The 24,333-nt window shown below is 38.2% G+C and overlaps 1 protein-coding gene across 5 annotated transcripts in view; it reads left to right on the top strand.

Annotated features, from left to right (window-relative positions):
• The first annotated feature begins 407 nt into the window (after positions 1 to 407).
• Positions 408 to 24,333, top strand: part of LOC113887278 — a 463,883-nt gene continuing 439,957 nt past the window's right edge. For all 5 annotated transcript variants that reach the window (XM_027534327.1, XM_027534322.1, XM_027534325.1 and 2 more), the window contains exons 1-4: positions 408 to 656; positions 1,679 to 1,746; positions 2,141 to 2,344; positions 5,080 to 5,226. The gene's annotated coding sequence lies outside the window, so the exon portion shown is untranslated. The remainder of the gene's footprint in view (positions 657 to 1,678; positions 1,747 to 2,140; positions 2,345 to 5,079; positions 5,227 to 24,333) is intronic.

Raw genomic sequence — 24,333 nt, forward strand, 5'->3', positions numbered from 1 at the left:
CGCATTGGTTCAGCATTCCTTCGACCGTTCATTTCACTGAGAAATCTGACCACCTGTTGCTTCCAGATTAGTTTTCTTGTTGCTTTGAATTCTTGCTCACCTTGATTGTGTGTGTGTGTGTGTGTGTGTGTGTGTGTGTGTGTGTGTGTGTGCGCGCGCGCGCGCGCGTCTCTGTGATTAATCTTCTTTTAGACCCCTTAAAGTACACGCACAGATATTTGTACAGCATTGCAGGGAAAACAAACTTTTTCAACAGCTATTAAGTGCGGGTAAAAGGCGAAGACCACCTCCGCAGCCAACGGCCGGCCCCCCAACACTCCCCCCGCCTCCTCTCCGCTCACTTCCCCCGCCCCCACCGCTAACCCCACCCCCGCGCGCCAGGTCGGGGCAGAGTTACGTCACCCGCAGCCGGCGGTTCCTTGGGATGCGCTGGGCGCTGAGGGCCGCGGTGACCCTTGTGCTGGGCGCAGCGCAACGGGGACCTGTCCTTCCCCTACCCAACCGCCCTGTTGGTAGCTGAGGGAATCCTGCCCTCGCGGCGTCTGGCCGGAGAGGGTAGGGGAAGAGGCAAGTAGGAAGGCGGCTTGCTGTAACCCTCGGGTGCGGCTGTAGCGGGAGGCGTTTACCATTCTGAGGAGCATCCATTTGAAAGCCCTGTAAGGCGATATGGTCTAACAAAACGCGGGTAGTTGTGGAGGGGAGGAGGCCCACCGGATTGCCAGGGCAGAGGAACGGGGAGAGTCAGAGTAACCGAGAGGCCCTTGGTCCCTTGGCCTCAGGTGGTCAGGCTGCCTCAGTCTCGCAGCTCTGCTCGAAGCTTCGCATTGCAGATGGAGGTCCTGACAGACTAGTGGGAGACTTTTGGGTGAGGACAGGCAGGGAAAGTGTCCTAAGAAAAACCGAGGACGGAAAAAGGGAGTGAGGGGACAGTTAGTTTGGCTAACTGACAACTTGGTGGGACAGGACCATAGATTGGAGGAGTCTCTCTGAGGTGAGAGTCTCCAGAGATTTCCTTCACAGGGACAGCCTGAGGCAGAACAAGGAGGAAAATGGGGGTGTGGGGGCGCGAATTTAGAGTAGGCTAACTTCAGCTCGACATGAGGAAAATTTACCACAGAATTTTAGCTGTTAGCAAACGCGCGCTGCTGCCTTGTCGAACTCTGTGACGGCTGTTCTAACCGTCGAATTCCAACCTTATGATTAGATATCAACTGTATTTTTTTTTTTTTTTTAGTTCCCTGAGTCAATTATTCTTCCTGTAGGATAAGAACATAATAATCCCTCTCTGCATTATTTATATTGTTTTCTTATGGATAAAGAAATCCACCCTGCCCAGATCAGCTGATTATATCCTTTAGAATATTTTGTTTGTTTAAAATTTTAACACCTTATTGTCTTGGATATGGATAATAGAATGTCTATAGTTGTACATTTAAAATACATTAAGCTTAATTAAAACGCTAGTAATTAGGGCCATTCAAGTTGAACTTCTAGTTTATCTTCCTACATAGACTGTAGACCCAAACCTTTCTACATAAAAGAATGTACTTGGAAATAAACTAATATTCAAAGCTAGTCAATACTCATAATAAGAATGCACTTTGAGATCTTGAGAAGGGAAATTTGATCACAGTTTTTAAATTATTTTGACAGTTTTGTTTCCTTTTTTTTTTTAAAGCTGAGATGAAAACTCTTGGTGAATATTTTGCATAAACAGCCACGTGGAGATGCAAGAGTGCAAAACAGGTAACACTTATCTGGAGTTAAATGAAGAAAGCAGTAGAAACTGGAAAGACCAAAACAAAGAGAACAAAAAGAGAAAAGCCATTTAGGTAGATTTCAAGGAGTAATGTTAAATAGCAAAAAAAAAAATAATAATAATAATAAGAAAGCCATTGCACACCAAAACTTGCTTTCCTTGAAGGATTTTAAGTAATATTACACAATCATAGTAAGCAAACCACATCTTTTAATTAATGAAATTCGCTGTGCCTGGCACATAGTAACCCCATATTACCCATTTGTTGATTGTGCTCGAATGATATAAACATTTTCCCTCTTTATTTTAACAGACTCTCTGCTCGATGCTAGAACTTCACTAAGGGTTTCTCTTATGCTAACTATATTTTATTTTTTTCAGAGTAACTGAAAGCTATTGGAGGTTAGTTCACCACTGGAGACTACCAAAAGTCCTTTCTTTTATCCACCCCCCTACCTCTGTGCAGCCTCACTTAACCTCACACCTCAGGTGAGGGGGAAATCAGAGAAGGACCAGCAGCTTGCCAGTGCTGGTAGCCTCATTGCCAGTTTCTTCATCCATTTTAAAGCTACAGATAATCTGACAGTAAGCATTAGGATTTTTTCAGATCTTCCTATTCCTCTAACAACCCTCATTTTTAATCTGAGAATGTCTACCAGATATATAACCCTAATATTTTCCTTTTTAATTAGAACATCATTGCTTTACAATGTTGTGGTGGTAGAAAGTAGCATTGACATATAAAAACTAACGTGTAAAATAGATAACTAGTGCAAAGCTGCTATATAACAGGGAGCCCTGACTGGCGCTATGTGATGACCTAGAGAGATGGATTGAGGGGGTGGGGTGGGGGAGGGAGGCTCAAGAGGGAAGGGGTATATATATATGTGTGTGTGTGTGTGTGTGTGTGTGTGTGCGTGCACACTCTCAGTCGCTTTAGTCATCTCCAGTTCTTTACGACCCTAGGGACTGTATCCTGCCAGGCTCCTCTGTCCATGGGATTCTCCAGGCAAGAATCCTGGAATGGATTGCCATGCCCTTCTCCAGGGATCTTCCTGACCCAGGGATTGAACCTGCATCTCCTGTATCTCCTGCACTGCAGGCAGATTCTTTACCGCTGAACTACTGGGAAGCCTATATATATATATATATATATATATAATTTCATATATATATATAATATAATTTCATATATATATAATATAATTTCATATATATATAATATAATTTCATATATATATATATAATATATATAAAAATTATGACTGATTTATATTGATGTATGGCAGCGACCATGACCCTAATAATTGACTATAGTTTCTAGAACTCTGTTGTCCAGTCCAGTACCACTAGCCACATGTGACTATTAAAATTTCAGTCAGGTAAAATTAATCAGAATTTAAAATTGTGTTTTCAAGTCCCCTTCACATGCTTAACAGACATATGTGGCCATATGTATTGAATAGTTCAGATGTAGAATATTCCAACATTGCAGAAAGTTCTTTTGGACATGGCTGCTCTAGAAAGCATGCCAGCCCCTTGTCATATCTGCAGTTTAAAAGATATTCAAACCCAGGTTTCTTGACAAACAAGATTAAGGTAAACAAAATATTCTCTAGTAGATAAAGAAGTGGCTGTATAAGGCAGGACATGAGTTAATTGGCTCAGTGGAGGGCCAGGAAAAAAAAAAAAACATGGCAGTACCACTCGTTTAATTTGGTCATACTTATTTAGGCTCGGAAAGTGAGACCTATGTTGAAGTATTTTTCCAGAGTGCTCTGGCTATGATTTCAGATCATTTGTTTAATGTTAACATCAATGACTCAAGTTAGAGCATTTCTACATACACAGTTATAAAGTTTAAAGACAGTAAATGGAAGGGGTAGAGTTGATTCAAAGAGCATCTGCATTATCACAATATTACTTTATAAATGTCATTAGTATATCCTTTGTATCTTCCCTATTGTGGGTTTGAAGAGCTGAGTAATACAGGTAGGAACACTGAAAACTACAACAACTTTAAGCTTCAAAATTACCGGTGCTAATAATGATTCACATTTCTGTAATGAATGTCTTACATTTTAGAAAGTGTTCTCATTTTTCTTTCCATGGATCTCACAATGCACTCCTGATGTAGATAGAGCAAATATTACTATTCTTCTCTTTTTTTGTGTGATTTATTTCTTCATATTTTTTAAATTATTATTTTTTTACTTTACAATATTGTATTGGTTTTGCCATACATCAACATACTATTCTTCCCTTAAGGTTCTTTTCTTTCTAGTCTTCTTTGCCTTGACTCAGATGCCACCTCCTCCAAGAATCTGTTTCTTTAAGTGTTAACTCTTTAGCTCTGGTCTGTATGGTACATGTCTTAAGCTAGTTACCAGTGCTGTTGATGTACTTTTGATCTTAATAGATTCAGAATTCCTCTAGGACAGAAGTTGTGTCAGATTTATATTTGTAGTTTTTTTTTAAATTTTTATTTTATTAAGATAAAACTCATATGACATAAAATTAACTATTTTAAAGTCTACAATTCAGAGATATTTAGTATATTCACTGTGTTGTGCAACCATCACTTTCTATTTCCAAAACATTTTCATTATCCCAAAATGGAACCCTGTACCTATTAAACAATCACTATTCCCTGCCTCCCTCGGAGAAGGCAATGGCACCCCACTCCAGTACTCTTGCTTGGAAAATCCCATGGACAGAGGAGCCTGTTAGGCTGCAATCCATGGGGTCGCTAAGAGTCGGACACGACTGAGCGACTTCACTTTCACTTTTCACTTTCATGCATTGGAGAAGGAAATGGCAACCCACTCCACTGTTCTTGCCTGGAGAATCCCAGGGACGGGGGAGCCTGGTGGGCTTCCGTTTATGGGGTTACACAGAGTCGGACATGACTGAAGTGACTTAGCATAGCATAGCATAGCATAGCGTTCCCTGCCTCCCTATAACTCCTGGAAACCACTAATTATTCTGTGTTTGTGGATTTATCTGTTCTGGATATTTCAACTAAATGGAATCACACACTATGCAACCTTATCTGTCTGGCTTCTTTCACTTAGCATGTTTTCAGGATTTTTTCACATTGTAGCATATATTGGTATTTCATTCAGATTTATATTTGAGTTTTGTATTTTACTAAAGAGGCACTCAGTAAATAGTAGCATAATTGTTTAATGGTGGACTATATTACCCCAACAACAAATTTTACCCTAAACTCCCATACCTAACAGTGTATGCTAATGTAATGCAGTCTGTATAAATAGATAAGGCCTGAATCTGATTAAATTCTGTTATTTCATCCTTAGCTACTCAGAATATCTAAGCCTTAAACATTAACTGTCAGAAGACTTTCTCTATTTATCCATTCTGATACGTGGCACAAACAAGTTGTTTTTTCCGACGATATCCAGCTGTGACATCTTCTCCTATTGAAGTTCATCTGTGGATAGAAGGTAAGGTGTTTTGAAACATCTTAGCTCTGCAGATCATATTTGATCTTTAACGGCTCAGCTGCCCAGATTTCACAAAGTATTAATATATAAAAACATTTATTTTGTAATATTTTACAGAAGATCCTTCAATATTAAAGATTTGAACCTGAATCTGTGTTTAAAGGTTCATAGCATTATGTTTTAATAAACACATTCTCAGAAAAATTTCCATTTCTTATTTAGTGTCTTCCTTGTATGACTGTTGGAATTAATGTATTAATTAATTTTTAATAATTGTGAATTGGACTTAATAAAATTAATTAATATATAATTATTGGAAACAATCATTCTAAAATAATGACATGAGGCAACCACACTAGTAAATAAACCACACTGCCTAACAGATGTGATTTATATTCTTCTATTGGAAGGAGCTAATACTGACTGAAGAGAATGGATTATAGAATAGCAGATACAATGAAAGTGAAAGAAAGTGAAAGTGAAGTCTTTCAGTCGTGTCCGACTCTTTGCGACCCCATGGACTGTAGTCTACCAGGTTCCTCTGTCCATGGGATTTTCCAGGCAGTAGTCCTGGAGTGGGTTGCCATTTCCTTCTCCAGGGGATCTTCCCAACCCAGGGCTCAAACCTGGGTCTCCTGCATTGTAGACAGACGCTTTACCATCTGAGCCACCAGGGAAGCCAGTAGATGCAGTGAAAGGAGAAGTTAAATGTCATTAATTAAATTAATTTTATTATTAATTATAGTTTGTTACATTTAAAATAAATTTGACATTTGAGAGCAAGGGCTATGCCTGCCTCTATTACTAGCTGTTCACATTAATAGATATTGAAAAAATATTTACTGATTTAAGAGTGAGGAAAGATCCAAAGTTGTCTTTTATCAGATGTCTTTATTAGCAATGCACCAAGGAGCACTTTAGAGAAGATTGGCTGCTCTTAGCATTTTTTAATTACAGAAACTCTTCTAAAGATGATTAGTGATTGTGAAGCTTTGCTTTATTGCAGTATTTTCTTTACTTAGGGATTATGAAAGATGGTGTAGCATATTCTGTTTTGTTAAGTAAAATGTTTAAGGTACTATATAGATTAAAATCATATTTCATCATTACAGAATTATAATGTCTTGTTTATACTTTACTTTTTAAACTTAATAAAGTTTTAATTCTCATCCATAAAAATAGTCACAGTGCATACTCCACTCCAGTACTCTTGCCTGGAAAATCCCATGGACAGAGGAGCCTGGAAGGCTGCAGTCCATGGGGTCGCTGAGGGTCGGACATGACTGAGCGACTTCATTTTCACTTTCACTTTGATGCATTGGAGAAGGATATGGCAGCCCACTCCAGTGTTCTTGCCTGGAGAATCCCAGGGACGGGGAAGCCTGGTGGGCTGCCGTCTATGGGGTCGCACAGAGTTGGACACGACTGAAGCGACTTAGCAGCAGCATAAGTTTATCTTCACATTAAGCTGAAATATTACAGTTATCTAGCACAAAAATTTATGTGAGAACTTACATCATTTATATCAATAAAATTATTTTTATGCAGAGGCATGTCAAGTGAAAAGTAAATTTCAAAAATTTGGTTCATATTTTAATTCTTTTGTAATTCTTAATGTTACCATGTTTCTGTTTTGCATATACATTAACTGGTATTATATTTTAGATTCCATATAAAAGTTACATCATACAATATTTGTATTCAACTTATTTCCCACTTTGCTTCAAATGACAGAATTTTATTCTTTTTCATGGCTGAGTAATATGGGAGGTGGGTTCCATATCTTCACTATTGTAAATAGTTCTGTTATGAACATTGGGGTGCATGTATCTTTTTTAATTAGTATCTTTGGATATGCATTCAATATGGAGTTGCTTTGTGATATGGTTGTTCTATTTTTAGTTTTTTGAGACCCCTTCGTACTGTTTTCCACAGTGGCTGCACCAATTTAAATTCTCACCGACAGTGTACAAAGATTCCCTTTTCTTCACATCCTCTCCAATGTTTGTAATTGTGTACACTTTGATGATAGCCATTCTCACAGATGTAAGGTGATATCTCATTGTTGCTTTTATTTTTGCATTTCTCTAACAATCAGCAATGTTGAACATCTTTTCATGCACCTCCTGACCATGTGCTTCCTTGCAAAAATGTCTATTCAAGTCTTCTGCCCATTTTTTATTGGCTTTTTCATGTTAAGTTCTATGAACTGTTTGCATATTTTGGATATTAACCCCTTAGTAGTCTTATCATTTGCAAGTATTTTCTGCAATTCTGTAGGTAGAGTTTTCTTTTTATCAGTGGTTTCCTTTGCTGTGCAAAAGCTTTTAAGGAGCAAGCTGCCATTTACTTATTTTTGCTTTTATTTCTTTTGCCTTAGAAGACTGATCCAAGAAAATACTGCTGTGATTTATGTCAAAGAATATTCTGCCTATGTTTCTTCTAGGAGTTTTATGGTATTTGCTCTTACATTTAAGTCTTTTAAACCATTTTGAGTTTATTTTTATATATGGTATGATGGAATGTTTTAATCTCATTGTTTTATATGTGGGTGTCCAGTTTTCCCAGCACCACTTGTTGAAAAGTCTGTCTTATCTCCATTGAATATTCTTGACTCCTTTTTCATAGATTAGTTGATCGTGGGTGCATAGGTTTATTTGTGGTATCTCTATTCTGTACCATTCATTGATCTATGTCTGTTTTTGTGCCAATACCACACCGCTTTGATACTGTAGCTTTGTATTATAGTCTGAAGTCTGAGAGGTTTTTATCTCCAGCTTTGTACTTTTTTCTTAAGATTGCTTTGGCAGTTTGGTGTTTTGTGTGGTTCCATATTAATTTTAGGACGTTTGATCTACTCTGTGAAAAATGTCATGGGTATTTTAATAGGGATTGTATTAAATCTCTAGATTGCTTTTGGTAGTATGGATATTTTATAAAAGATTAATTCTCCCAGACCAACAGTATGGGATATATTTGCATTTCTTTGTATCATCTTCAATTTTTTTCATCAGTATTTTATAGTTTTCAGAGTACAGATCTTTCACTTTCTTGGTTCAGTTCATTCCTTGGTATTTTATTCTTTTTGATGCAACTTCAAGTGGAATTGTTTTCATGATTTTTCTTCCTAATATTTCATTATTAGTGCATAGAATTGTCACATGTTTCTGTATATGAATCTTATATGTTGAAAACTTGCTAAAATCATTTATTTGGATAGTTTTTTGGGTGGAGACTTTAGAATATTTTTTATAATGTATCATATCATCTGCAGACTGTGAATTTTTTCACTTCCCTTCTGATTTTGATAATTTTTATTATTTTTCTTGTCTGACTTTTGTGGCTAGGACTTCCAATACTATGTTAGAGAAGTGGTGAGAATGGGCATGCTTGTCTTGTTACTGAATTTAGCAGGAAGGCTTCGAGTATTATATTGGCTGTGGGTTTGTCATAAATGGTATTTATTATGTTGAGATAGAATCCCTCTGTACTCACTTTGATGAGAGTTTTCTTTTTTGATGAACATATGTTGAATTTTATCAACTCCTATTTCTGTGTCTGTTGAGATGATCATGTGATTTGATTTTCATCCTTCCTTTTGTCATTGTGATGTATCACATTATTGATTTGTGAGTGTTGAACCATCTTTGTGACCTTGGAATAACTCCAAGATGATTATGGTATATGATCCATTTATATATTGTTGGATTCAGTTTGCTATTATTTTGTTGAAGATTTTTTGCATCTGTATAAAAAAGCCCTTAATGTTCTTCTATTCTTAGTTATGTTAATTTATACTAAAGCATGTGTGTGATTCTGTGAACTGTATATCTAGGAAGAATAAAGCAACTGGGGTTACAGAGGACTTCACTGTGAGAAACAAAAGCCAGTCAAGTGTGGATCTGTTTCTTTTTTTGTGTGTGTGTAAGCCACTTGCCTTTTATTGTTTTTAAATAAATGTATTTATTTTAATTGGAGGCTAATTACTTTACAATATTGTGGTAGTTTTTGCCATACATCTACATGAATCAGCCACGACTGTACATGTGTTCCCCCATCCTGAACCCTCCTCCCTTTCCATCCCAGCCCTCTGGGTTGTCCCAGAGCACCAGCTTTGAGTGCCCTGCTTCATGCATCAAACTTGCACTGTCATCTATTTTACATATGGTAATACACATGTTTCAAAGCTATGCTCTCAGATCATGCCACCCTCCTTCTCCCACAGAGTCCAAAAGTCTGTTCTTTACATCTGTGTCTCTTTTGCTGTCTTGCATATAGGGTCATTGTTACCATCTTTCTAAATTCCATATATATGTGTTAATATACTGTATTGGTATTTCTCTTTCTGACTTACTTAATTCTGTATAATAGGCTCCAGTTTCATCCACCTCATGAGAACTGATTCACATACATTCTTTGTAATAGCTGAGTAATATTCCATTGTGTATATGTACCACCACTTTCTTAACCATTCGTCTGCTGATAGACATCTAGGTTGCTTCCATGTCCTGCTGCTGCTAAGTCGCTTCAGTCATGTCTGACCCTGTGTGATCCCATAGACAGCAGCCCACCACACTCCTCTGTCCTTGGGATTCTCCAGGCAAGAATACTGGAGTGGGTTGCCATTTCCTTCTCCAGTGCAAGAGAGTGAAAAGTGAAAGTGAAGTCACTCAGTCTTATCCAACTTTTCACAACCCCATGGACTGTAGCCTACTGGACTCCTCTGTCCATGGGATTTTCCAGGCAAGAGTACTGGAGTGGGTTGCCATTTCCTACTCCAGCTTCCATGTCCTAGCTATTGTAAACAGTATTGCAATGAACAGTGGGATGCACATGTCTCTTTCAGTTCTGGTTTCCTTGGTGTACATGTCCAGCAGTGGGATTGCTAGGTTGTATGGGAGTTCTATTTCCAGTTTTTTAAGGTGTCTCCATATTGTTCTCCATAGTGGCTATACTAGTTTGCATTCCCACCAACAGTGTAAGAGGGTTCCCTTTTTACCACACCCTCTCCAGTATTTATTGTCTGTAGATTTTCTGATGGCAGTGATTCTGACCAGCATGAGATGGTACCTCATTGTGGTTTTGATTTGCATTTCTCTTATCATGAGTGATGCTGAACATCTTTTCACATGTTTGTTAGCCATCTGTATGTCTTTGGAGAAATGTCTGTTTAGAAATGTCTGTTCTTTGGTCCCTTTTTTTATTGGGTCATTTATTTTTCTGGAATTGAGCTGCATGAGCTGCTTGTATATTTTTGAGATTAATTCTTTGTCAGTTGTTTCATTTGCTATCATTTTCTCCCATTCTGAAGGCTGCCTTTTCACCTTGCTTATAGTTTCCCTCGTTGTACAAAAGTTTTTACATTTAGTTTGGTCCCATTTGTTTATTTTTTCATTTATTTACATTACTCTGGGAGGTGGGTCATGGGAGGATCTTTCTGTGACGTATGTCAGAGAGTGTTCTGCCTATGTTTTCCTCTAATCGTTTTATAGTTTCTGGTCTTACATTTAGATCTTTAATACATTTTGAGTATATTTTTGTGTATGGTGTAACAAAATGTTCTAGTTTCATGTTTTATCAGGTGGTTGACAAGTTTTCCCAGCACCACTTGTTAAAGAGTGTTTTTTCTGCATTGTATATTTTTGCCTCCTTTGTCAAAGATAAGGTGTCTGTAGGTGTTTGCGTTTATCTCTGAGCTTTCTATTTTATTCCACTGATCTATATTTTTGTCCTTGTGCCAGTGCCATACCGTCTTGGTGACTGTAGCTTTGTTAGTCTGAAATCAGGCAGGTTGATTCCTCCAGTTCCATTCTTCTTTCTCAAGATTGCTTTGGCAATTCGAGTTTTTTTTGCTTTTCCATACAAATTGTGAAATTATTTGTTCTAGTTCTGTGAATAATACCATTGGTAACTTGCATTAAATCTGTGGATTACTTTGGGTAATATACTCATTTTCACTGTATTGATTCTTCCAATCCACCAACATCATATATTTCTTCATCTCTTTGTGTCATCTTTGAGTTCTTTCAGCAGTTTTTTTTTTTTTTTTTTTAGTTTTCTATATGTAGGTCTTTCATTTCTTTAGGTAAACTTATTCCCAAGTATTTTTTTCGTTGGAATGGGAATGGGATTGTTTTCTTAATTTCTCTTTTTATTTTCTCATTTTTAGTGTATAGTAATGCAAGAGATTTATCTGTATTAATTTTATACCCCACAACTTTGCTAGTGGGATTATAGCTGGTAGTAGTTTTCTGGTGTTGTCTTTTGGGTTTTCTATGTAGAGGATCATGTCATCCGCAAACAGAGTTTTACTATTTCCATTCCAGTTGGGATTCTTTTATTTATTTTTCTTCTCTGATGGCTATGGTTTGGACTTCCAAAACTGTTGAATAGTAGTGGTGAGACTAGGCACCCTTGTCTTGTTCCTGATATTTAGAGGAAATGCTTTCTGTTTTTTTTCCATTGAGGATAATGTTTGCTGTGGGTTTGTCGTATATGGCTTTTATTACATTGAGGTATGTTTCTTCTATTCCTGCTTTCTGCAGAGTTTTGATCATAAGTCACTGTTGTATCTTGTCAAAGGCTTTCTCTGCATCTATTGAGATAATCATTTGGCTTGTAATCTTTCAATTTGTAAAAATTGTGTATTGTATTGATTGATTTGCAAATATTGAAGAATCCTTGCATTCCTGGGGTAAAGCCCACTTGGTCATGACGTATGATCCTTTAAATATGTTGTTGGATTTAGTTTGCTAGAATTTTGTTGAGAATTTTTGCATCTATGTTCATCACTGATATTGGCCTATAGTTTTCTTGTTTTGTGGCATCTTTGTCTGGTTTTGGTTTTAGGGTGATGGTGGCCTCATAGAATGAGTTTGGCAGTTTACTTTCCTCTGCAATTTTCTGGAAGAGTTTGAGTAGGATAGATGTTAACTCTTCTCTAAATTTTTGGTAGAATTCACCTTGAGGCCATCTGATCCTGGATTTTGTTTCTTGGAAGAATTTTGAGTACAGTTTCAATTTCTGTGCCTGAGATGGGTCTGTAAAATTTTCTATTTCTTCCTGGTTCAGTTTTGGTAGGTTATATTTTCTAAGAATTTGTCCATTTCCTCCAAGTTGTCCATTTTATTGGCATATATTTTCTGATAATAGTCTCTTATGATCCTTTGTATTTCTGTGTTGTCTGTTGTGGTTTCTCCGTTTTCATTTCTAATTTTATTGATTTGATTTTTCTCCCTTTGTTTCTTGATGAGTCTGGCTAATGGTTTGTCTATTTTATTTATCTTCTCAAAGAAGCAGCTTTTAATTTTGTTGATTTTTGCTTTAGTCTAGTTTGTTTCTCTTTCATTTATTTCTGTTTCAATTTTTATTATTTCCTTCCTTCTATTAACATTGGGGTTATTCTTGTTCTTTTAGATACTGTAGATGTAAAGTTAGGTTGTTTATTTGATGTTTCTCCTGTTGATTGAGATAGGTTTGTATTGCTATGAACCTCCCTCTTAGCACTGCTTTACTGACTCCCATAGGTTTTGGGTTGTCATGTTTTCATTTTCACTTGTTTCTACTCATATTTTTATTTTTACAGTGATCTGTTGGTTATTCAGAAGCATGTTGTTTAGCCTGTATATGTTTGTGTTTTTTAACAGTTTCTTTTCCCCTGTAGTTGACATCTAATCTTACCAGTTTGTGATCAGAAAAGATGCTTGAAATGATTTCAATTTTTAAATATTTACCAGGGCTAGAATTATGGCCCAGGATGTGATTAGTCCTGGAGAATGTTCTGTGTGCACTTTAGAAACAGTTGAAAATATTTTTTTTTTGGGTGAAATGCCCTATAGATATCAATTAGATCTAACTGGTCCATTGTATCATTTAAAGCTTGTGTTCCTTGCTAATTTTCTGGCTGCTTGATATATCCATAGGTGTGAGTGGGGTATTAAAGCCCCTCACTATTATGAGTTGCTGTTAATTTCCCCTTTCATTCTTCTTAGCATTTGTCTTACATATTGTGGTTCTCCTGTGTCAAGTACATTTATATTTATAATTGTTTTATCTTCTTGGATTCATCCTTTTATCATTATGTAGTTTCCTTCTTTTTCTTTTACCATGGTCTTCATTTCAAAGTGTATTTTATCTGATATAAGTATTGCTGCTCCTGCTTTCTTTTGGTTCTCATTTGCATGAAATACCTCTTTCCATTCACATTCAGTCTGTATGTGTACCTTGTTTTGAGGTGGGTCTCTTGTAGACAGCATATATAAGGTTCTTGTTTTTGTATCCATTCAGCCTGTGTTTGTCTTTTGGTTGGAGCATTTAACCCATTTACATTTAAGGTGATTATTGATAAGCATGATCCTGTTACCATTTACTTTGTTATTTTGGGTTTATTTTTATAAAACTTTTCTGTGTTTCTTGTCTAGAGAAGATCCATTAGCATTTGTTGAAGAGCTGGTTTAGTGGTGCTGAGTTCTCTCAGCTTTTGCTTCTTTGTAAAATTTTGGATTTCTCCTTCATATCTGAATGAGATGGGTTGGTGGTTAAATTAATCTTGGTTGTGCCATTGTCTTCTGGCCTAAATAATTTCTTTGAAAGATAACCTGCTATCCTTGAAGGGATACCCTTGTGTGTTATTTGTTGCTTTTTCCTTGCTGCTTTTAAGTTTTGCTCTTTGTGTGTGAGCTTTGTTAGTTTGTTTAATATGTGTCTTTGGGTGTTTCACCTAAGGATTTGTCCTGTTTGGGTTTTTCTGGTTTTCTTGGATTTGCACCACTATTTCCTCCCCCATTTTAGGAAAGTTTTTGACTGTTATCTCCTCAAGTAATTTCTCATGCATTTTCTTTGTGTCTTCTTCCTCTGGGACACCTATGATTCAAATGTTGGGGCCCTTAACATTGTCCCAGAGGTCTCTGAGGTTGTCCTCATTTCTTTTAATTCTTTTTTCCTCTCTTGTTCATTATTTCCACCATTCTATTTTCCACCTCACTTATCCTATCTTCTGCCTCAGTTATTCTACTGTTGGTTCCCTCCAGAGTTTAATCTTTAATCTCAGTTATTGCATTGTTCATTATTGATTGACTCTTCTTTATTTCTTCTAGGTCCTTATTAAATATTTATTGCATCTTCTCAATACTTGTGTCTAGTCTACTTATCTGTAAATCTGTTTTGTTTTCAAGATTTTTGATCATCTTTACTGTAATTATTCTGAATTCTTTTTCAGGTAGACTCCCTATCTCCTCCTCTTTGATTTGGTTTGGTGGGGTTTTTTAAATATAAATTTATTTATTTTAATTGAAGGCTAATTACTTTAAAAAATTGTATTGGTTTTGCCATACATCAACATGAATCTGTAATGAGTATACACGTGTTCCCCATCCTGAACCCCCCTCCCACCTCCCTCTCCATACCATCCCTGTGGGTCATCCCAGTGCACCAGGCCTGAGCATCCTGTATCATGCATCGAACCTGGACTGGCAATTCATTTCACATATGATATACATATTTCAATGCCATTCTTCCAAATCATCCCACCCTTGCCCTCTCCCACAGAGTCCAAAAGACTGTTCTATATATCAGTGTCTTTTTTGCTGTCTCGCATACAGGGTTCTCATTACCATCTTTCTAAAGTCCATATATATGTGTTAGTATACTGTATTGGTGTTTGTCTTTCTGGCTTACTTCACTCTGTATAATAGGCTCCAATTTCATCCACCACCTTAGAACTGATTCAAACGTATTCTTTTCAATGGCTGAGTAATACTCCATTGTGTGTATGTACCACAGCCTATCCATTTGTCTGCTGATGGACATCTAGGTTGCTTCCATGTCCTGGCTATTATAAACAGTGCTGCGATGAACATTGGGGTACACATGTTTCTTTCAATTCTGGTTTCCTGGGTGTGTATGCCCAGCAGTGGGGTTGCTGGGTCATATGGCAGTTCTATTTCCAGTTTTTTAAGGAATCTCCACACTGTTCTCCATAGTGGCTGTACTAGTTTGCATTCCCACCAACAGTGTAAGAGGGTTCCCTTTTCTCCACACCCTCTCCATCATTTATTGCTTGTAGACTTTTGGATCGTAGCCATTCTGACTGGCGTGAATTGGCACCTCATTGTGGTTTTGATTTGCGTTTCTCTGAAAATGAGTGATGTTGAACATCTTTTCATGTGTTTGCTAGACATCTGTATGTCTTTGGAGAAATGTCTGTTTAAATCTTTGGCCCATTTTTTGATTGGGTCGTTTGTTTTTCTGGAATTGAGTTGTAGGAGTTGCTTGTGTATTTTTGAGATTAGTTGTTTGTCAGTTGCTTCATTTGCTATTATTTTCTCTCATTCTGAAGGCTGTCTTTTCACCTTGCTTATGGTTTCCTTTTTTGTGCAGAAGGTTTTAATTTTAATTAGGTCTCATTTGTTTATTTTTGCTTTTATTTCCAATATTCTGGGAGGTGGGTAATAGAGGGTCCTGCTGTAATTTATGTCAGAGTGTGTTTTGCCTGTGTTCTCCTCTAGGAGTTTTATAGTTTCTGGTCTTACGTTTAGATCTTTAATCCATTTTGAGTTTATTTTTGTGTATGGTATTAGAAAGCGTTCTAGTGTCATTCTTTTACAAGTGGTTGACCAGTTTTCCCAACACCACTTGTTAAAGAGATTGTCTTTTCTCCTTTGTATATTATTGCCTCCTTTGTTAAAGATAAGGTGTCCATAGGTGCATGGATTTATCTCTGGGCTTTCTATTTTGTTCTATTGATCTATATTTCTGTCTTTGTGCCAGTACCATACTCTTTTGATGACTATGGCTTTGTTGTAGAGCCTGAAGTCAAGCAAGTTGATTCTTCTAGTTCCATTTTTCTTTGTCAATATTGCTTTGGCTATTTGAGGTTTTTGTATTTCCATACAAATTGTGAAATTATTTGTTCTAGCTCTGTGAAAAATACCGTTGGTGGCTTGATAGGAATTGTATTGAATCTACAGTTTGCTTTGGGTAGTATACTCATTTTCACTATATTGATTCTTCCAATCCATGAACATGGTATATTTCTCCATCTATTTGTGTCCTCTTTGATTTCTTTCACCAGTGTTTTATAGTTTTCTATATATAGGTCTTTTGTTTGTTTAGGTAGATATATTCCTAAGTATTTTATTCTTTTCGTTGCAATGGTGAATGGAATTGTTTCCTTAAATTCTCTATTTTCTCATTATTAGTTTATAGGAATGCAAGGGATTTCTGTGTGTTGATTTTATGTCCTGCAACTTTACTATATTCTTTGATTAGCTCTAGTAATTTTCTGGTGGAGTTCTTAGGGTTTTCTATGTAGAGGATCAAGTCATCTGCAAACAGAGTTTTACTTCTTCTTTTCCAGTTTGGATTCCTTTTATTTCTTTTTCTGCTCTGATTGCTGTGTCCAAAACTTCCAAAACTATGTTGAATAGTAGTGATGAAAGTGGGCGCCCTTGTCTTGTTCCTGACTTTAAGGGAAATGCTTTCAATTTTTCACCATTGAGGATAATGTTTGTGGTTGGTTTGTCACATACAGCTTTTATTATGCTGAGGTATTTTCCTCTATTCCTGCTTTCTGGAGAGTTTTTATCATAAATGAATGTTGAATTTTGTCAAAGGCTTTCTCTGCATCTATTGAGATAATCATATGGTTTTTATTTTTCAATTTGTTAATGTGGTGCATTTCATTGATTGATTTGTGGATATTGAAGAATACTTGCATCCCTGGGATAAAGCCCACTTGGTCATGATGTATGATCTTTTTAATGTGTTGTTGGATTTTGATTGCTAGAATTTTGTTAAGGATTTTTGCATCTATGTTCATCAGTGATATTGGCCTGTAGTTTTCTTGTTCTGTGGCATCTTTGTCAAGTTTTGGTATTAGGGTGATGGTGGTCTCATAGAATGCCTTTGGAAGTTTACCTTCCTCTGCAATTTTGTGGAAGAGTTTGAGTAGGATAGGTGTTAGCTCTTCTCTAAATTTTTGGTAGAATTCAGCTGTGAAGCCATCTGGACTTGGGCATTTGTTTGCTGGAAGGTTTCTGATTACAGTTTCAATTTCTGTGCTTGTGATGGGTCTGTTAAGATTTTCTGTTTCTTCCTGGTTCAGTTTTATAAAGTTGTACTTTTCTAAGAATTTGTCCATTTCTTCCAAGTTGTCTGTTTTATACGCATTAAATTGCTGATAGTAGTCTTTTTTGATCCTTTGTATTTGTGTGTTGTCTGTTGTGATTTCTCCAATTTCATGTCTAATTTTGTTGATTTGATTTTTCTCCCTTTGTTTCTTGATGAGCGTGGGTAATGATTTTTCAATTTTATTTATCCTCTCAAAGAACCAGCTTTTGGCTTTGTTGATTTTTGCTATGGTCTCTTTTGTTTCTTTTACATTTATTTCTGTCCTATTTTTAAGATTTCTTTCCTTCTACTAATCTTGTTCTTCATTTCTTCCTTTTCTAGTTGCTTTTGATGTAGAGTTAGGTTATTTATTTGACTTTTTTCTTGTTTCTTGAGGTATGCCTGTATTGCTATGAACCTTCCCCTTAGCACTGTTTTACAGTGTCACACAGGTTTTGGGTTGTTGTGTTTTCATTTTTATTCATTTCTATGCATATTTTGATTTCTTTTTTGATTTCTTCTGTGATTTGTTGATTATTCAGCAGTGTGTCGTTTAGCCTCCATATGTTGGAATTTTTAATAATTTTTCTCCTGTAATTGAGATCTAATCTTACTGCATTGTGGTCAGAAAAGATGCTTGGAATGATTTAAATTTTGTTGGATTTACCAAGGCTAAATTTATGGCCCAGTATCTATCCTGGAGAAGGTTCCATGTGTGCTTGAGAAAAAGTTGAAATTCATTGTTTCAAGGTGAAATGTCCTAGAGATATCAATTAGGTCTACCTGGTCTATTGTATCATTTAAAGTTTGTGTTTCCATGTTAATTTTCTGTTTCATTGATCTATCCATAGGTGTGAGTGGGGTATTAAAGTCTCCCACTATTATTGTGTTATTGTTAAATTCCCCTTTCATACTTGTTAGCATTTGTCTTACATATTGTGGTGCTCCTATGTTGGGTGCATATATATTTATAATTGTTATATCTTCTTCTTGGATTGATCCCTTGATCATTATGTAGTGTCCTTCTTTGTCTCTCTTCACAGCCTTTGTTTTAAAGTCTATTTTATCTGATATGAGTATTGCTACTCCTGCTTTCTTTTGGTCTCTATTTGCGTGGAAAATCTTTTTCCAGCCCTTCACTTTCAGTCTGTATGTTTCCCTTATTATGAGGTGGGTGTCTTGTAGACAACATATATAGGGGTCTTGTTTCTGTATCCATTCAGCCAGTCTTTGTCTTTTGGTTGGGACATTAACCCATTTACGTCTAAGGTAATTATTGGTAAGTATGATCCCATTGCCATTTACTTTATTGTTTTGGGTTCTTGTTTATACTCCATTTTTGTGTTTCCTGTCTAGAGAAGATCCTTTAGCATTTGTTGGAGAGCTGGTTTGATGGTGCTGAATTCTCTCAGCTTTTGCTTGTCTGTAAAGCTTTTGATTTCTCCTTCATATTTGAGTGAGATCCTTGCTGGGTACAGTAGTCTGGGCTGTAGGTTATTTTCTTTCATCACTTTAAGTATGTCCTGTCATTCCCTCCTGGCCTGAAGAGTTTCTATTGAAAGATCAGCTGTTATCCTTATGGGAATCCCCTTGTGTGTTATTTGTTGTTTTTCCCTTGATGCTTTTACTATTTGTTCTTTGTGTTTGACCTTTGTTAATTTGATTAATATGTGTCTTGGGGTGTTTCGCCTTGGGTTTATCCTGTTTGGGACTCTCTGGGTTTCTTGGACTTGGGTGACTATTTCCTTCCCCATTTTAGGGATGTTTTCAGCTATTATCTCCTCAAGTATTTTCTCATGGTCTTGCTTTTTGTCTTCTTCTTCTGGGACTCTTATGATTCAAATGTAGCATTTAACATTGTCCTGGAGGTCTCTGAGATTGTCCTCATCTCTTTTAATTCGTTTTTCTTTTTTCCTCTCTGATTCATTGATTTCAACCATTCTATCTTCTACCTCACTAATCCTATCTTTTGCCTTCCTTATTCTAATATTTGTTCCCTCCAGAGTGTTTTTGATATCATTTATTGCATTATTCATTATATATTGACTCTTTTTTATTTCTTCTAGGTCCTTGTTAAACCTTTTTTGCATCTTCTCAGTCCTTGTCTCCAGGCTATTTATCTCTGAATAATTTTGTTTTCAATATTTTGTATCATTTTCACAAAATTATTTGGAATTCTTTATCAGGTAGATTCCCTATCTCTTCCTCTTTTGTTTGGTTTGGTGGGCATTTATCCTGTTCCTTTACCTGCTGGGTATTCCTCTGTCTCTTCATCTTGTTTATATTGCTGTGTTTGAGTTGGCCTTTCTGCATTCTGGCAGTTTGTGTAGTTCTCTTTATTGTAGAGTTCCCTCACTGTGGGTGCAGTTGTACGGGTGGCTTGTCACGGTTTCCTGGTTAGCGAATCTGTGTCGGTGTTCTGGTGGTTGGAGTTGGATTTCTTTTCTCTGGAGTGCAATGATGTGTCCAGTAGTGAGTTTTGAGATGTCAAAGGGTTTGGAGTGACTTCGGGCAGCCTGTATTTTGAAGCTTAGGGCTATGTTCCTGTGTTGCTGGAGAATTTGTGTGGCATATCTTGCTCTGGAACTTGTTGGCCCTTGGGTGGTGCTTGGTTTCAGTGTAGGTATGGAGGCGTTTGATGAGCTCCTGTCGTTTAATGTTCCCTGGAGTCAGGAGTTCTCTGTTGTTCTCAGGATTTGGACTTAAGCCTCCTTCTTCTGGTTTTCAGTCTTATTTTTACAGTAGCCTCAAGAGTTCTTTATCTATACAGCACCGTTGATAAAACATCTAGGTTAAAGATGAAACGTTTCTCCACAGTGAAGGACACCCAGAGAGGTTCACAGAGTTACATGGAGATGAGAAGAGGATGAGGGAGATAGTGGTGACCAAGATGAGATGAGGTCGAATCAAAAGAGAAAAGAGCGAGCTAGCCAGTAATCAATTCCTTATGTGCGCTGCACAGTCTGGACCACTCAGAGATGTTCATGGAGTTACACAGAGAAGAGAAGAGGGAGGAAGGAGACAGAGGTGTCCAGGAGGATTAAGAGGGGAATCAAAAGGAGAGAGACAGACCCAGCCAGTAATCAGTTCCCTAAGTGTTCTCCACCATCCGGAACACACAAAGAGATTCACAGAGTTGGGTAGAGAAGAAGAGGAGGAGGAAGGACATAGAGGTGACCTGGTGGAGAAAAAGGAGAGTCCAAAGGGGGAGAGAGCTGTCAAGCCAGTAATCTCGCTGCCAAGTAAAAATGGGTACTGAAGATTGGGTTCATAAAGGTACAAAATTGATAACAAATACCATAAAGCAAAGATTAAAAATCTAGAGTAGAGGTTGGATTTTCAAAAATTCAATATTAAAGAAAAAAATCAAAGTCACAAAAATTATAAAATATATATATATATTAAGTTTACTTTAAAAAATAGGGTGTCTTTTTTTTTGCAAAGTAATATTAGGTTGTAAAAATGAAAATTAAAGGAGTAATAGAGGACTTAAAAAAAAATTAAAGAGTGATAGTAAAACTAGTAAAAATGTTTCTAGGACTTTTTCTGGTGTTGCTGTGGGCAGTGTGCAGTCAGTTCATTTTCGAATAATTCCTTGATCCGGCTTATATTTCTCAAGATCTATAGGCCCCTTCCTATGTAGTCAGTACTAACTACAGGGTTTTAATCTCTTGCACCTGTCACTTCCAAGAAGGTTCCCTCCGTTTTAGCTTCTTCTTTTTGCTGGTCTCTTCAATGTCTAATTTCTGCCCTGCCGCAAGGGGGCGGTGGTGGACACTTTTTTAGGCTCACTTGTTCAGTCATGCTGTGGTGAGGGAGGGATGCTTCAAACAAATAACACTGGCATGTGCTTGCAGTGTCGCGGCCACACTGGGTTTGCCCCCACTCACGGCATGTGTGCTTTCCCTGTCTACACTGCTTAGGCTCTAGGTTACTCTGCTGGGAACTGTCTGAGGCTGGCCCTGGGTTGTATGTACTTCGCAGGTCTAAGCCACTCAAGTTCAGGTACTCAGGTAGTCCTCAGAGGCACAGACTCGGTTGGTTCTGCGTTTTGTGCCCTTCCCAGGTCCAAGCTCAGGTGACCAGGTGTTTGGCAAGTGCATTCACTGCTGCTTATCACCTCTCCTGTCCTTGCTGCTCGGTTTTCTGGGTATACAACCTGCGCACCATCTCAGGCGGATGTTGACCGTCCAGAATCCCAAGAAGTCTTGGTTAGCAATGAAGCCTGATTGCAGTTTGGTAGATAATGCCTCTCTGGTGCTGCAATTGCCCCCTTCTGGCTCTGGCTGCCCTCACCTGCCTGTCACTGGAGGGGGATGGTCCAGCCTGCAGCCAGCTAGCTCTGCTCAGTCCTTTGTTTTGTGAGCGGGCCTGGCAGTGTTTTAGGTTAGGGCTTTTCAAGTGGTAACTATCCCACAGTCTGGTTTGGTTTCCCAAGTTAGTTTCCTCAGATTGCCCTCGGGGCGTTCAGGCCCAGTCCTTACTCTAAGCAATGCTGCCCGCACCTCCCTGCCCAGCCCCCACTTGCTAGTGGCGGATGCAGGCGTCTGCACTGCTTCTCTACTGGGGGAGTTACCGTTGGGCACATAATCTGTGGGTTTTAATTATTTATTTATTTTTCCTCCTGGTTATGTTGCCCTCTGTGGTTCCAAGGCTCGCCACAGACTTGGCAGTGAGAGTGTTTCCTGGTGTTTGGAAACTTATCTCTTTTTTAAGACTCCCTTCCCGCTATGGAGCTCCATCCCTACCTCTTTTGTCTTTCTTTTTATCTTTTATATTTTTTCCTACCTGTTTTTGAAGACAATGGGCTGCTTTTCTGGGCGTCTGATGTCCTCTGCCAGCATTCAGAAGTTGTTTTGTGCAATTTACTCAGCGTTCAAGTGTTCTTTTGATGAATTTGTGGGGGAGAAAGTGGTCTCCCTGTCCTATTCCTCTGCCATCTTAGGACTGCCCCAGTTTGGTGGGTTTTTATCATGTTCCTTCACCTTCTGAATGTTTCTCTGCCTTTTTATTTTGTTTAGATTGCTGTGTTTGGGATGCCCTTTCTGTAGGCTGGAAGTTTGTGGTTCCTCTTAATTGTGGAGTCCTCTCCCTGTGGGTGGGATTAGACTAATGGATTGTCAAGGTTTCCTGGTTGGGGGAGCTTGTGTCTGTGTTCTGTTTGGTGGAGCTGTATCTCTTCTCTCTGGAGTGCAATGATGTGTCCAGTAGTGAGTTTTGTGGTGTTTATGGATTTGGCCTGGCTTTGGAGAGCCTGTCTTTTAATGCTTAGGGCTGTGTTCCTGTTTTGCGGCAGAATTAGCATGGTGTATCTTGCAGTGGACCTTGTTGGCTCTTGGGTGGACCTTGGTTTCAATGGAGGTATGGAGAGTTTTGGGTGAGCTCTTTGCTATTAATGTTCCCTGGAGTCAGGAATTCTTTGTTGTTCTAAAGTTTTGAAGTTAAGACGCCTGCTCCTGGCTTCTGGTCCTTTTCTTACAGCAGCCTCAAGACTTCTCCATACATACGGCAAAGAAGATAAAACCCCTAGCTTAATCTTGAAACAGTTACATTGAGAGAGGAACACCCAGAGAGATTCACAGAGTTATATAGAGAAGAGAAGAGGGAGGAGGGAGATAAATTTGACCAGGAGTGGAAAAGGGGGAGTCAAAAGTGGAAAGAGTGATTTAGCCAGTAATGAATTCCCTAAGTGCTCTCCAAGCCCAGAACACCTGGAGAGATTCACAGTGTTATGTAGAGAATAGAAGAGGGAGGAAGGAGATGGCAGCGACCTGGAGAAGAAAAGGAAGAGTCAGAAGGGGAGAGTACAGTCAAGCCAGTAATCAAAATACCTAAGTGAAAATGGATACTGAAGATTACATTCCTAAAGGTACAAAATTTATAACAAATACCAAAAGCAATTAAAAACCTAGAATAGAGGTTAGCTTCTCAAAACTATGATATAAAAAAAATCAATCACAAAAATTAAAAATATATATGGAATTTTTTTAAAATAAGGTCTTTTTTTGAAAGGTAATAGTAGGCTATAAAAATGAAACTTAAAGGAGTAATAAAGACCTAAATTAAAAAAAATAATAAAAAGTGACAATAGTGAAAATATATCTAGGAATTTCTCTGGAGCTGTTGTGGGCAGTGTGGGGTCAGTTCAGTGTCAGATAGTCCCTTGTTCCAGCTTGTACTTGGTCTTAAGGTCTATGCTGCTACTGCTAAGTTGCTTCAGTCATGTCTGACTCTGTGCAGTCCCATAGATGGCAGCCCACCAGGCTCCCCTGTCCCTGGGATTCTACAGGCAAGAACACTGGAGTGGGTTGCCATTTCCTTCTCCAGTGCATGAAAGTGAAAAGTGAAAGTGACATCGCTCAGTCCTGTCCGACTCATAGCAACCCCATGGACTGCAGCCCACCGGGTTCCTCTGCCCATGGGATTTTCCACACAAGAGTACTGGAGTAGGGTGCCATTGCCTTCTCTTTCTCAAGGTCTATAGGTGCCCCTCAAATGCACAGTCAGTATTAACTGCGGGGTTTTAATCTGTTGCACCTGTCACTTCCAGAGCTGTTTCCTCTTTATTTTGCCTTCCTCTGTTTGCAAGTCTCTTCAGTGTCTAATTTGTGCCCTGATACAAGTGGGTGAAGGTGACCACTTATTTAGGCTCAGTTGTAAAGGTGTATTGTGGTGAGTGAGGAACACTGCAAACAAATACCACTTGCATGTGTAGGGTGTGCTTGCAGTGGATGGACCCCACTGGATTTGCCACAGCCCAAGGCGGCATGTGCTTCTTGGGTCTACACTGCTCAGGCTCCAGGCTGCTCTGCAAGGGCACTGTCCAAGGGGGCTGTGTGTTTTGTACATTTCCCATGTCTAAGCTGCTCAGGTTCTCGGCTGCTCCGCAAGGACACAGACCCAGATGGGCTGTTTGTTTTGTGCCCTTCCCAGGTCTGAGCAACTCAGGTGACTGGGTGCTTGGTGAGTGCACTCTTCCAGGTGGATTATATGTCTTAT

This window comes from Bos indicus x Bos taurus, chromosome X (assembly GCF_003369695.1).
Source record: "Bos indicus x Bos taurus breed Angus x Brahman F1 hybrid chromosome X, Bos_hybrid_MaternalHap_v2.0, whole genome shotgun sequence".
In the NCBI taxonomy this organism is placed as follows: Eukaryota; Metazoa; Chordata; class Mammalia; order Artiodactyla; family Bovidae; genus Bos; species Bos indicus x Bos taurus.